The 12813-nt window shown below is 35.6% G+C and overlaps 1 long non-coding RNA gene across 1 annotated transcript; it reads left to right on the top strand.

Moving 5' to 3' along the window:
- The first annotated feature begins 6967 nt into the window (after window positions 1-6967).
- LOC129749699 (uncharacterized) lies at window positions 6968-8189 on the top strand. Its single transcript, XR_008738135.1, has 4 exons — window positions 6968-7084; window positions 7157-7714; window positions 7781-8043; window positions 8105-8189. It is a non-coding gene; the product is annotated as an uncharacterized LOC129749699 (long non-coding RNA).
- The last annotated feature ends 4624 nt before the right edge of the window (window positions 8190-12813 follow it).

Genomic DNA, 12813 nt, shown 5'->3' with positions numbered 1-12813 from the left:
TAAGACTTGAGACCTGAAAATTGAGACATGAGACCTGAGAGCTGATACCTGAGACCTGAGACCTGACACCTAAGACTTGTGACTTGAGACTTAAGACATGACACCTGAGACCTGTGATCCGAAAACTGAGACCAATACATGCATCACAATTGACTTAACTAAACGGTGTTGTTATTTTCGTTTATTTAAGGACCCTTTGCTTTACATTCGGGTCGAAGAAAAATGATTTATTATATCATTATTACCTAAGAACTCAAATAACATATCATAATTACTATAACATATTAAATTTAATCAACATTTGTATGCTTTTGAGAAAGTCCATCACGCGGTTCGAAAAGTTCAAACTACTCGTACGGTTCGGAATAGTTATTTTCACTTCAGTCCGTAGAAGACTATCCGCTTCCAAGAACTTATTTTGAAAAGTTGCCTTCATAAAACATAACCTGGCATCCCTTCCATCCAGTAAAATTTTGTTGAGATGATGAAGAATTCAATTTGCGATACCACGCCTCGGTAATTATATTTCGCCAAAATTTATTGTTCCAAATTTTAATTGTACTTCTTGAGGGTGGTGAAGGTGGGATGTCGTGGGTGGACTGAGATAAGGTTCCTTTTTCCCCGTGCCTACGTACCTGCTTTTCTCGAGGAGCGCGCTTCATGGCGGTGGAAAATTTCCAATTACATCCCGCACCCACACATTACGCATCCCAGGCCAGCAACTCATCATCATTCGCAGCAGCAGCAGTAAAACCACTTGGCTCGGTACCACTGTTTGTTTTGGCATTGTAGCGCGAAAAGTGTGAATGTGGTTGCAAGCTTTTCCGCGGGAACTCCTTATGCGCAACAACAGCAACGGTCTAAGACAGAGAAGATCTTTGACGTTTTCAATTATTTCTTCAACGCATTGAGGGTGAGGAACAACGAGAACAACGTGCCGAGGATTTGCTTGATATAAAATTCAATCAACGAAGCTATTACATTTCGAGCGGTCTAATTTCATATTTCTTGAAGATGATTCCGAAGCTTAGCAAAGGAATGGTGCCGATTAGAATTGTAATGTGGCAGCATCGCGTTGGTGTTACTTTCGCATGAATTCGCTCCGTTGCCACTTATAATATGTATTTAGTGTTTATTCTATCTCCCGATAATTGAACGAATCAGTTTCGAGGGCTTTAAGAATCATTAGAAGAAAAATCAAAGAAAATCTTTCTGTAGAAAAACATACATAGAGAAATACATTATTGGACAATACAAATGCATTGCATTTTTGAAATAAACTCTACTAAACATCCATACAAATAAAATGCCCAATAGATCGCTGCCAAAATGGATTTTTGGCTCCCATATGTTTTTTCGATGCCTTTTGGATCAGAAGACAAAGGATTAGAACAGGCATTTCTGATTATAGTAGGAAAGTAATTAATTTTTCGACTATCTTTAAAAAATTCTGATATAAAAGTGATCAATGCGTTATTAATTGGTTTTTTTCATTCTATTCATATCTTACCGCCGACCGTGGCCTAGAGGATAGCCTTCAAGTCTTCTAAGCAAAAGGTCATGAGATCGATTCTTGGTCATGAAATCAATCTATCTGTGGGTTGATGGTTTAAGCACTCGTTAGATGTTAGTCATCATATCCTTGAATGATTTTCGCTTTAGAGTTAAGTGAATTAGATCTTTTCTAAGTAACATGAAGTTTCACTGAAATCCTATATGTGGGTGTTCGTTCATTGGAAAAAAAGCAAAAAATCTAGTTTTGTTGGCACTCATATACTGGTTAAAATGAAATCATTAACAATTCAAAAACATTTGTTCTTGAATTTTAACGGGAATGAGTTTCCTCATTTTGGTGGGCAATCTCATCGAAATAACTCAGCATCACAGTCATCAAAAAATAATTCTTGACCAAAACTATTTTTATTTGGCTCTTTGTGTCCATATTTTCTCGCAAAATCTTTGAAATCTGTTTAAATTTTCAAGACCCAAAAACAACCTAGCTGATGTGATAAAATTTGATTTACATTCTGTAAATTATGGATTATTCATTTATTTCATGCCGATGGTCTAACATGGAATTTCAAAACAAAATACACGTTATAGGCGGAAGTTGTCTACTATCGGACACTTAAGATTTTTAGGCATTTTCTTCAAAAATAGATTTTTGTGAATATTGCTTCCTATACTGATTTGAAGAGTGTCAATAATATGATCCCTTAACTACATTAGAAAAAAAATTATTTACAACATATTCATGTGGTAAGAGAAATAATTTCATGTTAGTTTTCACTCATTTCCAAAAGTGTTGTCTATGGCCAATTGCACAAAAACGTATAGCAACATGACTGATATCACTTACATAGGTCTTGTGAGTATGTGTTTTCCAATACTGGACGTTCTATGAAGCCAGTCATAAAAGTTTTTTTTTTGATAAACCATAATGAAACATTTGTTTCGAAAAAACTCGAGAAAAACTTTTCTATGACCGGACAGCAAAACTTAAAGTTTCTCAGAGGACCAAAATAGTTTCGTTATTGAATCCTTATCTTCTGCTTACCATTTGAGGGTGCTATAGAGATGAAAAAATGAAAGTTTCAAGTTGAAATCATTTATAATTTTGAATATTTTCTTGTCCAGTCATAGACAACAATTTGGTGTCCGGTCATAAACAAATCGCATTTTTTTTTATTTTCCCAATATTTCGTTTGAACTTCCGTTTTGTTATTTTATATCTACTGTAGTTGAAAGATAACCAATCGGCAATCAACGATGTCGTCCATGAGCAGTTCAAATTTTACAAGCCGAAAAAACTGACAACAATACAAACGCAAAGTTTAGGCGATCCTCTCCGTACTACTAAGCAAAAGCTTTAGATGTCTATAATTGGTTTACCTTTTCAGATTGGATAACCATATTTCTAACACCATATCAGGCTACTATTTACTTCATTTTCATGGTGTTAAAACATTATTAGGATATTGTGATTTCGAAAAATCTATGCTGTCCGGCCATAGACGACTTCCCTCTACACCGTCGCACACAGGAGTATGTCACAAAAAAGCTGTCCAAAACTCAAAATTTAAACATTATTGATTAACTTTTTTTGTAGAGGAATGAATCCAACTTAGATGAAATTTTAGGGACTAGATAAGAGAAAATCGATGTTAAAAACATGCGAAAAAAAAATTCGCCTTGTCTCCCGGTGAGACTTGAACCCACATCTTGCGCCTCTCCGGGGCCCATGTATTAACATTCTACCACAGGAGACCAACCTGGCGTATGAATATTATACTGGTTGAGTGTCGAAGTCTATCGGAATGAAGGGAATTGTTCTCCCATGTGATCATAATCATTTTTCTTGGTCTATTTCTATTCCCGTGCTTAAGAATGTCCAAACTTGATTCCAATTACCATAAGATGAAATGATGGGAATAGAAATAGACCAAGAAAAATGATTATGATCACATGGGAGAACGTGGGAGAACTATTCCCTTCATTCCGATAGACATCGACACTCAACCAGGTTGGTCTCCTGTAGTAGAATGTTAATACATGGGCCCCGGAGAGGCGCAAGATGTGGGTTCAAGTCTCACCGGGAGACAAGGCGAAATTTTTTTTTTCGCATGTTTTTCAACATCGGTTTTCTCTTATCTAGTCCCTAAAATTTCATCTAAGTTGGATTCATTTTTCTACAAAAAAAGTTTCGCTGACTGAATGTTTGAGTCAAGACACATCTCTGGGTCGCAATTTAAAAATTATTGATTAAATTTATATCAATGTTTATTTGATTCTTCTACCTCTTCTTCTGCCGACATAGCCAAAACGTGTAAGCATCCAAGAAATTAAAAAAAATCATTCGTCCTTCATTTTTCTTTTCAACGTAATCTCTGTAACATTTGAAAATGCATTGCAGAAATTACTACGGCCAGGCCAACCATGTAGAGTTCCCTACCAAACGTTTCATATTCTTAATGTGCATAACTTTATAGGAAAATCAAATCGTATAAAAGGTTGGATCTCACCCGATTCTTTCCTGAATTGGAACCATACATCTAATGTTGGCAGGAGCCATGCTGATGCTGTTTGATATCGGAACCTACTGCAACCAAAGTTTCTGAAGCTGATTTGTTTCTTCCCACATTCTGTGGGTAACTATTTTGTTAACCTTTGCAGTTATTTTCAACTGAATTCGATACTGCTTCTTCCTTATCTAAACCTTTTTCTTACTCAGTGACAAAAAATTTTTCGCGTATCAAAAATTTTTGACGTCCGCGCAAGTCAACGCCTACTCGAACTTTTCTTATGTCCGTGTTTATTTGATTCTTAACACATTTAGCACCACATAAGGGTTATTTTTTTTATTAACATCTGATTTGTTTATAAGCTGCAGCAGCTGTCAAAACTTTAGTATTTTAGGGTCTCTCAAGCAAAAGACTAATGTTTGCATAACTCAAGAACCGATAAAGCAAAAGGTACCAAACTTGACATGAGAAGGTGTTTGGCTACGAAAAATATTTTTATGACGATTTGAGCCCCTACCTCTTTCCAGTAGAGAGATACAAAGGGGAGAGGGGGCTTTTATAATTTTTTCCATAGCTTAAAAACTTATTGAACAAATGGAACCAAATTTGGCATGGGAGGGTATTTGGGTACAAAAAATATTTCTTTGATTGTTTGGAAAAACTCCCTCTTTCACGTAGAGAGATATAAAGGGGGGAGGGGGCTTTTTTTAATTTTTTTCGTAACTGAAAAACTAATTAAGCAAATGGAACCAAATTTGACATGGAAAGGTATTTGGGAACGGAATATGGATTATCAGAGACCCCTTACTTCTTCTAGAGAGGAGATACGAAAGAGGATGGGAGTTTCAAAAATGTTTCTGCCTAACTCGAGAACTACAACAGCAAATGGAACCAAATTTTTCATGGAAGGGTATTTGGGTACGAGAAATGCTTCTATGAATATTTGTTATCCTTCACTCCTTAAAAGAGGTGGATGAAAAGGGGGAGGGGGGCCTTACAATTTTCAGTATAATTGGAAAGCTGATCGAGAAAATTGAACCATATTTGGCATGTGAGAGTATTTGAATAAGAGAAATGTTTCTCTGATAAATTGAAGCTCCACCTTTCTTTCAGCGGATAGATATGAAAAGGGGAACGGGGGGCTTCCTTACAAATTTTTTTCGTAGCTCGGGAATTTATCGAGCAAATGCAACCAAATTTGGCATCAAAAGGGTATTTGAGTACGAAACATATTTCTGTGTATATTAAGTTCTCATCCCTCCATTCAATGGGAAGATATGAAAGGGGGATGGTACTTCCTTTAAAGTTTATTCATAACTCAAAAATTCATTACGCAATTTAATTTTGATTTAAAATGATGCCAACAAAACAATAAAAATTTGAATAATTTCTGAAAATATCATTGGATTTTGAAAGGTGTAGCAAAGCACACCGGGTCAGTTTGTGTCATATAAAAGTTGGAAAATTTCTAAAAGAAAATTATGAACAATTACGAAAGCGGTAAAAATCATTTCGAATGACCTAAAAAACTTTTGATGAGTCAAACTGAAGTCAAAAAAAAAATTGTTGACTTCAAACCTAGACAAATATTTTTGGCCAACTTTTTCTTTTACGTACTCCTGTGGGCGTCGCTCGTCGGTAGAAAAAAAAGGGTTTCGACGGTAAATTTAAATTAAAGAAAAACTGCTCGAAATACGCTCGGCAAACAGAAATTTTACCTATGAATTTCAGTAACAATGGCAGCAGTTTCTTTGAAAAAAAAAATATTTCCCTCATTTTTAAGTTATTGCAGTTGTAAAGCTCTAACAGACTTTTGAACGGGAGTGATAATTAGTAAAACCACTCAGGATTTTTTTTTCAAGAAACGGGTCAAACTTTAATTTTTGAAGTTTAAGCCAATGAGGTCCATGATGACGGAAAACGGGTGATGACGAAGCAGATCAAATGTCTTGAACAAATCATATAAGGCCGGAACAAATATCAATTTCTTCTTTTGTCACTCCCCCCTCCTCTCGTAATTTTCACAGCAGAAGAGGATAATAAATTAAGTTTGAAGTATTTTATGAAAACTAGGAAGAATTTATCAAATCTCCGAAAGATTACAAACAAAAAACAAATTGTGGAAGAAGCGTATTTTATCACCTTTGGTATTTTTTATTTTATTGAATTTTTGATGAAAAAAAGCTTGATTTATACCCAAGCAACCAAAAGTCCCATAAAACAGGTACAAACACGCTTACTCAGCCCCATTATTGATATGAAGTACGTTCTGTGCAGCTCAAAATTTCAAAACAAGTCTTAATGATCTTCTATTCAGCTTCCAGCGGCCTCTTAATTCAGCTTCCGAAAAATCGCAAAATGAGCAAAAAAATCTCTCTCTATCTCAACTGAACCGTTGGCTTCGGTTCATATCACCTTCTCTTGATTATTTACTGTGTTCTGCACACAAAACTTTCGGGGCTCCACTTAGCAAAAATTCGTTGTTACTTTCCGTTAGCAAAAATATTTTTTTACTTTTGAGTTAGCACTTTTCCATTTTGTTGTGAATTTTGCTCAATTTCAGGAAAAAAAACCCATTTGCTAATATCTTGGTACCAAAACCGCTAGTATGGACTCAAACCAACGTATAATTTTCTCAATTTTAGCAAAAAAAATTATAACTAGAATTTGAGTTCTGCGACACAGGCGTGCATGAACTTGTCATCAAATTTTTATTTGTTTGCGATGCGAGTAGAAAATTTTGTTTTGATTTAAAACAATTTGGAATTTATTTGGTAAGTGCATAAAAAGAATGAAGAAAGTATAACGGTTAATTAACTTTGTGTACCCTCAACAGCATTTAACGGCAGTCCGTTCAAAAAAGTTGTCGGCCGGGCCGGAATCTTCCCCGTTCAGAAACCATAAAATAGCGTTTCACGAACAGACATTTTCGTTCAAAAATGCCACAATATCGACGCAAATGTCCATTGGCCAGGGCAATAGGGGACAACCGAGTTGGATTCTTCAGCCAGCAGGTAATCCAAGCAGCAGGAAGACTTACCAAAAGGATAAAGCTCCTGGTGGTATGTATCAGTTTCATATGTTCTTCCAAAACTAACAATATTATTTAACTTTTACTTTCTCTCATATTTTAGATATCATGCACAGTAAGTTCTTTCGACTGGTAGTAACATGGAAAGACATAACTACCGAAAAGCTACTCCAGTTCTATGCGGAACCTGAACTATCCCATCATAAGGTTGCTACGACAACATAAAACGTCTATCTGATTCGATGATGTATATCTCAGCCACTACCACACGGAAGATAGTCCGGATGAAACCAAGTTTGTTTGCCCTTTGCTGTAACCGACCTCAAAAAATTCTCCTGATGCAATCAACTGCCACGGCTTCTTCTCGAAACATCTGATTACGGAAAATATGTACTATATTCCGGATGTATAGATTCGAGTGTGACCCTCTGCCTGCTAATCTCGTTGAACATCGAACAACAAAAGTACTGGTTGGATCTCAGCTATCACATTCAGACATCGGATGGCGATTCCAGGACATGGAAGTTCTAGGACGTATTCATGTTGCTTTCAACAACGTCCTTCATCCGGAAGATCGATACAGTTGAAGCAACTGAATCAGCGCCAAGAATTCAATTGTTTTGTTCGACCGGGGTGATAAATATTCTTCAGATTTTGATCGGTAAGTTTTTACCGCACATTTTACGGAAAATAATAACTGAAATTTGAAACAAAACTTATTTTTCAGCCAGATGGCTTGAAAAATAATCATCCCCAAATCCATGGACATACGGAAAAACAAGTAGCTAACATTGTGGAGTTGCACCATACAAACAGACGTTCGGAAATTTGCGTGATTTCTGAGGCATGGTTCCTGAACAAAGTTGACACCTCTTTCAGTTGACACCCAAACCTACCCTCGAGTACTAAGTTAAGTGGAATCAGTAGCATCGGCGTCAAGCACAAAAAGGCTGTCCTATCGTGGGGCGAAAGACAGGTGTATTTATTGAGGTTTGCCTTCTTAGTTTGGAAGGGGAAACAGGAAACTAAAAACTTCTTATTATATTTGCAGGAATAAATCGATCCATCTCGGCAATTTAATGTAATGGTTGGCAGCAAGGAACCTCCCGAAGAAAAAAGTCATCTCTACACGTTTGAAAATAAAAAAAAATCTAAACAAACAGGAACAAATTCTCAATTACTTTTTATTAGAAAAAGAGAATCCATATTTAAAATAATGAAATCTTTAATTTTACTCAAATTCCAGCAATCTTGAAGAAAAACAAAAATACTAAAATTTTAGCAAACAATGTTTCTATTTACTGAAAAATTGGTAAAAATTTAGTTCGGACACTTTTTTCTATTTTTCTAAAATTTGAGTAATAAAAAATTGCTAAATTGATTGCTAAGTACTTAGCTGGTCAAATTTGAACAAAATTTTGCTAAAATCCGGCCTCGAAAATTTTGTGTGTGTACCGGTGCCGCTATGATACCACGCGCCGGATTTCTAACTCGACAAATTGCTCAATTGCTTCTTTCCTACATTTCCTACATATATCGCATCAGAATGATCACTCAAGTACAAATTTATTTATTGAAAAAAACTTGCCCGGCTTGGGGATCGAACCCCGACCTTCGTGGTGGGAAGCGAACACGCTACCACGAGACCACGCCTAGATGTTGTTCTAACTGAAACTAAAACTCGAAGAGGTAATTTGATTTTGAAAGCACATCAATGCACTTTTTGTGACTTATCAACACCCGTTTGAGCACCTTTGTGCCCTTTGTGTGACTTACCAAATCCCGTATTGAGCACTTTTGTGCCCTTTATGTGACTTAAGTCCCGTATAACGTACGTTTAGATCACTTTAGCAGCTTTCAAGTTCGTTAATGAATATATATAGTTCACTAATGGGAATTGGGCAAAACAAGTCACATACAACGTACATAAAAATCACTTTTGCAACTTTCAAGTTCATTAATGAGTACATAAAGTTCACTAAAGGGAATTGGGCAGTTGATTCTCTTTGTCAGCCAATATGTAACTTTCAATGCCTTCATTCAAGTAAATATGTGACTTTTGGTTGCTTGGGTAGGTTTTGTGCAATGGTATAGTTCGCAATTTTTCATGCATACAAGCCTTCATGCATTTTTTTCAATTTATAATTTTTTTACATTATTTTTTATTATCCCCCTCCCCTCGCGATATTCCAATTTCAATATTTCTCGTTTCAAATAATTATTATCATTAAAGCTCTGCAAAATATTAAAAATTGGTTTATTAAGTGCAGCCCGCCGAACAGATTTTCAAGTCAATGTGGCACGTTAGCTTAAAAGGTTTCTCACCTCTGACTAAGTACAATCTACGAAAAAATACCTCGAAAAAATTTTCAATCATTAATATCTCGGGAACTAGAAATATTATATTCGGATTTTGATTAGTTGTAACGTAAAATTGTTTAAAAAGCATGATGCAATCATAAGATTGAAAATAAAAACTATACTTTCCACGAGATAAATGACGTTTTCATATAAGATTGATAATTTGATATATTAAACGTCCTTTTTCTCAAAACATCAATATAATGAATCAATAGATTTTAACAAAATCTGTACAATGATTATTTTGTCAAATTTTTATGAAGTTCGAAAATATTGCATTTTGAAAACGATAACTTTTTAAAAATGTATGTATGTATGCATGTATGTATGTATGAGAACCCACCAGTGGCTGATAGGTCTTTCGACCCGATGCGGTACGGGAAGTCTCGATCGCGCATTCAGATATTGTTCATGCTTAACTCATAAACAATGATTGCAACACAACCAAGGGGTCCGTTACCACTGGCTTGGGACAGGTTTGACTCATCTTACTCCCTTCCAACTGTTCGAAACAAATAAAGAATCCTGCAAAGGTACTTAGACACCTACTCAAGATTCCAAATTTACCGAGATACTCCGGCTGGCTTTAACCCACAATCCATTGTATATAAGTTTTCTGATCGTTTGATGACCTGTCCAATCCCCCCGCGAATCTTCAGTAACAGAGTTAAGCAGTTATGAAAATATGAATATAATTTGAAAAAAAGTTACACATTTTAAACATCTTACCATTTGAAAAGGATTCTAGAATGTCTTCAATAACACAGGAGAAACACTCTGCCTCATGGAACAGCTGACAGAATTCTGGGAAGGTTGAGATTTTGCATGGTTTGGACGTTGTACATTAGGTTGAACCAGTTGATGCTTGATTTGAACTTTTCACTATCCACTATTTCACCAATTTCACACTTTTTCGGTATCAAATTTGGCAGGAGCAAAAAATCTCGACTATTTTGTTGCTGAAATACTTTTGCCATCAATCGCAGCAATCATAGGAATCCACAAAACTTCTTTTTTTTTTCAACAAAACATGCAAAACAAAATACCAAAGCAATTATTTTGGGTAATGGGAAATCCTCATCGATAGCCTTATTTTTCATTTCCACCTTTTCTTCACACCAGATAAACAAACCAAACATTTTTATTAAAAGGTATACACACACTTATTATTCCAGAAACAAGAAGGTTAAAATTTCTCAAATGTTTTCCCCCCAATCGGCACACAAATCAACCTTACAAATTCTTACAAGCGTCAGATATTTGCTTATAAATTCCGCACTGAATGTTACATTTCCATTTATTGATTTCAACAGTTTCTTCATTAAAAATACCTCCACAACCGGTCAAACAATCACTCAAGCTTTCAAGAATGGATCCGGCAAAAAACAGATTGAAAAGACCTGGCGTATCTTTTTGTTCCTCAAACAGTACTATTATTCTTATACTATCTCGTAACCGCTTTTTATTGAAATATATCGACAATTTCACCACTAAAACTGATTAGAAAAATAAAATTTTCACCGGCGAAAAAAACGCGTGCGCTGCCACCAAGTCAAGTGCCACCAAGTGCTTCAAAACGATAACTTTTTGAAAATCCTTAAAAAATGAGAAGGATCCAGGAACGAGGGGTGAGATCAATCTAAAAAAAATCGGGATTTGTATTGTAAACCTCAACGAGTCTATTGGCCAAGTATGGCGAATTTAGGATAGGATTTTTTTTCGCTGTGCACACTTGACATGGAATCCATATGTTAGAAACTTTCAGTATATTCTTAGCATATCAGTAACATTTTTTTTAAATTTCACTTTTTCTGATTCCTTCATTTCCAGACTGAATCAAAAGTTGACAGGGCTTTTTAATTTCGGCATAAGAGTTTTGTCATTTTCTGTTGTTGTTTATAACAAGTATCTATTTTTAATTATGTTTCATTTTCAAACTTAACATTGATTCAAAAGAAGTTTTATAGTGGCGATCTTATAGAAACCTCAGTGTTGCTTGGGTTGGTTTGTTAAAAATTGTTTAAGTATTGCCTAATAAATACCATCTAATATTAAACATCAATCCAGTTTAGCACTCACCGGGTTGATACAAAGCTTCACAAACAAGATCAAAAGGCTACACTCCTACAACAAAACGATCAAAATAAACACAAACAAATGAAATTCAAGAAAAAAAGGGGTAAAATTGAATAAACTGATCCTAAGTGACACCGAGTCGTCCCGGAACCTTCTTAGCTTACACAAAGCGTCACCTGGAGCGGATATTCTTGAGCTGGAACAAGAAACAAGAAAGGCGACACACTACTACATATATAAATAAGTAAACAATTCATTTGCATACTTTCCTTTGTTTTATTGCACTCCGGCAGCATCAACTGAATTTTCTCGTTTTTCCACCCTTTTTTGTTGTTGTTGTTGATGCTGTTTTCCATTCGTCTAGATCTTCACATTTGTCGAGTGTGCGTCTCTGATGTGAAAACTCGTTTATCCAAGTCATTCAGTGAGCAAGAAAACAGATTCCAAAAAAACCCTCACTTGCTGGCAGGTCCATTTCCATTTGGTTGTGTGGAATGTTGATTTTTTTTTGTCTTCCTCAAAGATCCTTTTGGGGTGTAGCGGGAAGCTGAAAGAAAAAAAAAACCGGGAGTGAATTTCGCCACCCTTTGTTTTATAATTTATGACAAGCAAATTTGTTCCACGTTTTGTTGAGTAGGACTCCTCTTACGGAAATTGTAAGCGAGCGACAAGATTGAGCCCGGTAATGAAAGAGTGTTTTTTTTCCTTCAAAACATGGCGTTGTGCTGGTTGCATTATGTTCATAAGTTTTTCTGTGTTGATTTCTTGTGCCAGTGTATGTTTTTGATTCAATCTTTTATTAATTCAATATGATATTGTTTCATTCAGTAGAAAAATATTTACAGAATAGAGTTTTTCCGTTCCGCTGGCTAGACGCTACCCGAACGAAGTTGTGGAAATTGATTTGAGATACATAAAAACAGTCTAAGGCCTGCTCCGACTTATTTTGCATCACGGGAAAAGCGCTGTAAAAATAAACAAATGGGGGTCCCACATCAAATTGCATCAAAGTAAAAACGCTGCTAAAAATTCCATAGTTTACCGATCCTTACAATAAATTATAAACTATTTGTGATCTTTTGGTATAATTACTTGATTTTAGCACAGAGAACCAGAGAACGGGCCCCGAACAAAATGTGTCGAATCCGTGTGTAAGAATTTGAATCGTCGGCAATTTTAAAACCGTTAAAATTGGCCTGTTGTTGTCGATTTTTTTTTGTCAACAGTTGAGAACACTCAGAACATAAATAACTCAAAATTTACTTCCAGGTCGCACCAAAACAGAGTTCAGCTAGTTTTCTTTATTTTGGGTGTGTAGGATCG

The sequence above is a fragment of the Uranotaenia lowii genome, chromosome 2, assembly GCF_029784155.1.
Source record: "Uranotaenia lowii strain MFRU-FL chromosome 2, ASM2978415v1, whole genome shotgun sequence".
NCBI classification, from domain to species: Eukaryota; Metazoa; Arthropoda; class Insecta; order Diptera; family Culicidae; genus Uranotaenia; species Uranotaenia lowii.
This window is presented reverse-complemented; position numbering and strand designations above follow the sequence as displayed.